Raw genomic sequence first — 6,072 nt, 5'->3', positions numbered from 1 at the left:
TGGCATTTATTATGTTGAGTATGTTCCATCTATGCCCACTTTCTGGAGAGTTTTGATCATAAAGGGATGTTGAATTTTATCAAAAGCTTTTTCTGGATCTATTGAAAGTATCATATGGTTTTTACTCTTCAATTCATTAATGACTGATTTGTGTATATTGAAACATTCCTGCATCCCTGGGATAAATCTGACTTGATCATGGTGTATAATCCTTTTAACGCATTGTTGTGGTCGATTTGCTAGTATTTTGTTGAAGGATTTTACATCTATATTCATAAATGATATTGGCCTGTAATTTTCTTTTTTTGTGATATCCTTGTCTGGTTTTGGTATCAGGGTAATGATGGCCTAATGGAATTAGTTTGGAAGTGTTCCTTTCTCTGCAATTTTTTGGAATAATTTCAGAGGGATAGGTGTTACTGTTCTCTAAATGTTTGGTAGAATTCACCTGTGAAGCCATCTGGTCCTAGACTTTTGTTTGTTGAGAGAGTTTTAATTACTGATTCAATTTTAATACTAGTAATTGGTCTATCCATATTGTCTATTTCTTCCTGGTTTAATCTTGGCAAATTGTACCTTTCTAAGAAATTGTCCATTTCTTCTGCATTGTCATTTTTGTTGTTGTATAGTTGCTTGTAATATCCTTTTATGATCCCTTGTATTTCTGTGGTGTCAGTTGTAACATCTTCTTCATTCTTGGTTTTATTAATTTGGGCCCTCTCCCTTTTTTTCTTGATAAGTCTGACTAAAGGTTTATCAATTTTATTTTTTATCTTTTCAAAGAAACAGGTTTTAGTTTCATTGATCTTTTCTATTGTTTTTTCATCTCTATTTCATTTATTTTTTCTCTAATCTTCATGATTTCTTTTCTTCTATTAACTTTGGGGTTTGTTTGTTCTTCTTTCTCCAGCTGCTTTGGGTGTAAGGTTAGGTTGTTTACTTGAGTTTTTTCGTGTTTCCTGACGTAGGCTTGTATTGCTATAAACTTCCCTATGAAAACTGCCTTTGTTGCATCCCAGCGGTTTTGGATCATTGTGTTTTCATTTTCATTTGTCTCAAAGTATTTTTTGATTTCCTCTTTGATTTGTTCCGTGATCCATTGGTTATTTAGTAGTATATTGTTTAGCCTCCAATGTTTGCAGCTTTTGCAATTTTTTTCTTGTAGTTGATCTCTAACCTTGTAGCATTGTGGTGGGAAAAAATCCTGTGTACAATTTCAATTTTCTTAAATTTGCTGAGGCTAGCTTTGTGGGCCAGCATGTGGTTGATTCTGGAGAATGTTCCATGTGCACCTGAGAAGAATGTGTATTTTGTTATTTTCAGATGGAATGCTCTATAGATATCAATTAGGGCCATCTGGTCTAATGTGTTATTTAGTGCCAGTATTTCCTTACAGATTTTCTGTCTGGATGATCTGTCCATTGATGTAAGTGGGTGTTAAGGTCCCCTACTTTTATTGTGTTATTGTTGATTTCTCCTTTTGTCTGTTATCAATTGCCTTGTATATTAAGGTGCTCCTATTTTGGGTGCATATGTATTTACAATTATTGTATCCTCTTCTTAGATTGATCCCTTAAGCAATATGTGGTGTACTTTGTCTCTTATAACAGTCTTTATTTTAAAATCTATTTTGTCTGATATAAGTATTGGTACTCCAGCTTTCTTTTCATTTCCATTCACATAGACTATCTTTTTCCACCCCCTTACTTTCAACCTGTATGTGTCTCTAGCTCTAAAGTGGGTCTCTCATAGACAGCATATACATGAGTCTTGTTTTTGCATCCATTCAGCCAGTCTATGCCTTTTAGTTGGAGCATGTAATTCATTCATATCTAAGGTAATTATTGATAGGTGCGTTCTTACTACCATTTTGTTAATTGTTTTGAGTTTGTTTTTGTAGTTCTTCCCCCCTCCCCCATCTTCTTTTTGTTCTCTTTTCTTGTGCTTTGATGACTAGAAAAGTTCCTTTAACATTTGTTGTAAAGATGGTTTGGAGGTGCTGAATTCTTTTATCTTTTGTTTATCTGTGAAGCTTTTGATTTCTCCATCAAATCTGAATGAGAGCCTTGATGGATAGAGTATTCTTGGTTGTATGGTTTTCCCTTTCATCACTTTAAATATATCATGCCACTCCCTTCTGCCTGAAACGTTTCTGCTGAAAAAGCAGCTGATAACCTTATGGGAGTTCCCTTGTATGTTATTTGTTGCTTTTGTCTTGCTGATTTTAATATTCTCTCCTTATCTTTAATTTTTGTGAATTTGCTTACTGTGTGCCTTAGTGTATTCCTCTTTGCATTGATCCTATGTGGGACTCTCTAAGCTTTCTGGACTTGGGTGACTATTTCCTTTCCAAAGTTAGGGAAGTTTTTGGTTAGTATCTCTTCAAAAATTTTCTCAGATCCTTTCTCTCTTTCTGGGACCTCTATAATTTGAATATTAGTGTAGTTCATGTTGTCCCAGAGTTCTCTTAAATTTTCCTCATTTCTTTTAATTATTTTTTTTTATTTTTTCTGTTCTGCAGTAGTGATTTCCACTAATCTGTCTTCTAGCTCACTAATCCATTCTTCTGCTTTGTTTAGTCTATTTTTGGTTCCTTCTAGTGTTACTCATTTCTGTAATTTTATTCTTCAACTCTGCTTGGGTATTCTTTATAGTTTCCAGCTCTTAGACTTCACATTTTTGAATTAGTGTTTTTGGTTTTTCCAGATATTACTGCTGAGTCATATGGTAGTCCTATTTTTCACTTTTTGAGAAACCTCCATACTCTTTTCCACAGTGGCTGCACCAATTTACATTCCCACCAACAGTGTACAAATGTTCTCTTTCCTCCACATCCTTGCCAACGTTTGTTATTTGAGACAAATTCTTAGAGATTCTAGTTTACTAAGGGAATTAAAATAGGTATATTGAGAATTTCAACATAGAACAGGCCAATTTCCAATTTAATTCGACAAATATTCGGGGGGAGGGTATAGCTCAAGTAGTAGAGTGCATGCTTAGCATGCATGAGGTCCTGTGTTCAATCCCCAGTATCTCCTCTAAAAATAAAGAAACCTAATTACCACCCCCCTGCCAAAATAAGATAATTAAATAATACAATAATAAATAATTTTTTAAATAAAGAAATATTTATAGACTGTTTACTATATTCCAGGCACCTAAGTAAGTGCTGGGATGTGATGATGAGTATGATGGTATTCCAGTCCTCAAGGAGCTCACCATTTAGTGGGGACAAGATACATGTATAATACAGATGTTTGCTGGACCTGTGCTACTTCTCAGAGATCTTGGAATAATTGGTATTGGCCTCTATTTTTCCATGATATATGAATTCCTGACTCTCCCCATGGGTCTTCTCCCACAAGGGGTGATTACTACCCTAGCTGACCATCATTTGGTCTATTAAGCCCAAAGGGTTAATAGAAAATAAAATGTTTCTGTGATCACCGTGTGGCTTAGAACCTTTCCCTTGCTTTCTTCATGCTTTTGCCTATGTCTTCTTTGTCTACACATGCTATCTGTGTTTTATTCCAATACAATTTACACATAAAGTTCTATCCTTCATTAGGTTTCACAAGAAATCTATCCACAGTAATCCTTTCATAAATTCTAGACTTCATGAAAGAGTTGGAGGTAAAAGGGGAAGTTCAGGACACAAAACATGTGGCTTCCCACTGTCTTCTCTTTCTTCCTCTCATATCTTCTCTTATCCCTCTCCCTCCCAGATTGCTCCCATAGTTCCAAACACTTCCTCCTCCATTATGCAGAGCACTTCTGTCCTGGATTTTCCCTACTGGCTTGCCTATCCCAATGCATAAAAGATAAACAGACAAAGAGTCCTCTTTTTAAGTGGATCACTTTCTTTGCAAGGCAGTTAGGTTTATATTTAGCAAATTTGTTTTTGTATTATATCTATAAGTAAATGTATTAGTTTGGCAGACCTTGTTAATTATTTTCCCAGTACTCATTCCTCCTGTTTTTCCTTGCCAACAGACTCCAAAATTTTTTCTGGGATGCAATGTGACTAGCTCCAGGCAAGATACTCATTTTTCCAGCTTCCTTAAAGTCAGGGTGGCCAATGCACACAGTTTAGGCCAATGATCATAAGGGGGGGATCAGATGAAGGGCTCTCAGGAAGGCTGTTTTTCTACTCATAAAATGGACAGATACAACTCGTGCTGTCTTCTTACCAAGGGAAAAGACCCAAGGAAAAGGTCTACCTGAAATAATGTGCTCACCTTTGGTCCAATCAACTGTGGTTAAGAGTTATGATAATGTAATAATATTGCAACTTTTGTTCCAATCATGTAGATGGTGCAGTAGAGGAACAAGATAAGAGGACCAGAATTTCTAGAGAGAGTTTCTGAGTAAATAATCTCATAGGTATCTGATACAACAAAGTTAGAAGATGAATAGTATTGGGGGTATGAAGAGATTCTGTTGATATTGGCTGGAATACCCAAGAATGCCCATATTTTGCCTTCTTTTCCTCCTCATTTGTTCCCTGAGAGCATGACAATACAAAATGGTAAACAGAGCACCATGTTATTATTAGTTGGATCTGGGCCTTATATGTCTAAATACAGATTTCTGGTAAACCTGATTTGAAGTGCATAGATAGCACAGGTTTGAGGTCTAAGAGAGGCTGCTACCTCCCCAATTCAGTGTAAACAAAATATTACCACCATTTTATAACCTGTAGGGCACAGGAAACTTAGATGAAGAGAAAGAACTTTGATGATCCCAGTAGAATGGAAGAAGGAGCAACTGAGAACAAGGCCATGCCCACCTGCCTGGTCTTTAGTCTAGTGACTCCCATTCCTCAGTTCACAAGTAAATGTGACCCAGGCAGTGTTTTGACATCTGATCTATTGGTTTGGCACTTTCTTGTGTTTAGGAAGAATGAATAAATAATAGGAAAACACATGGAAACCATCTGTTAGAGAGATTTCTGATGTGAGGAGAGGGACTGGGAGCTCCTCTCTCTTTATACTCCTCTACATTTTATTCACTATGTAACCCTTTGGGCTTAATAGCCCAAATGATGGTCAGCTAGGATAGTAATCACTCCTTGTGGGAGAAGACCCATGGAATATCAGGGAAGTTCTGCTCTTCCTTTTGTGATATAATCTCCATGGCATTCATCAATCTATTACTTATCCTTCCACTACCACAGCTGCACAGGAAGCCAAAAATTTACCCATTATTTTACTATTTTATTTTCCATCTCAAATTATGCATATCTACAATTGTCCAACCTAGTTCAATGAGTAGTACTACATGGTAGCATAGTCCAGATAATGCAACACCAGCACAGCAATATAAAATCCTACATTTGAACAATTTGCACACTTTTGAAGATTGTTTCCACAAGTTAGAGTCCTATATGGAAACCTGCTTCTTTTGTAGAAATTAAATTCCCAAAGAAATTAAAGCCAAAATTTATTTTCTCCCCAGTTTCTTATTTTTCTTCATCTCAGCCAGAGGAGGTCTCACCCAGTCGCCTGGGTGGAGTTTGGTTTTCTTTAGCAGCTACAGACTTGGCTCCATTTCACTGGGATTGTAACTCTTCTAACACTTCTGAAGTTGCGCTCATAGAACTTCATCTCCCTTGGGTCTCACTTTTCTCAAGTTTCAGTCCCACAGTCATAAAACATAGGACCAGGTGCTTAGGACAATCCACAGAAATAACGTTCCACATATTACTTTCACTAGCCCTATTGCCTGTGGAACAAGGATAAACGGTGAACAGAATAAAAACCCCAAATCTTGGTCTTAACTTCATCTGTATGCCTGTCAATCTGTGCTAATTGTACACCTATCAACTATTAAAGAAAATTCAACTGGCAGAAATTGTGTATAAAACGATAAACTGAGCTTCCATATTTATTTTCTAAAAGCCCTGTGGAATCTCAAATATTTACTGGCTCTGTGCTGCTATTACAGGCACTTATCAAACATAGACTCATGAAAGTATTGTTTTTCCCTCAGTTTTTGAATTCCCCAGGATTTGGTTACCTGAATAGCAACAAAAATTTTCTTCTGCCATCTAAATTTTCCTGCCACAGTAGG

The sequence above is a fragment of the Camelus bactrianus genome, chromosome X (genome assembly GCF_048773025.1).
Source record: "Camelus bactrianus isolate YW-2024 breed Bactrian camel chromosome X, ASM4877302v1, whole genome shotgun sequence".
NCBI lineage: Eukaryota > Metazoa > Chordata > Mammalia > Artiodactyla > Camelidae > Camelus > Camelus bactrianus.
Note: the sequence above shows the minus strand (reverse complement) of the source record.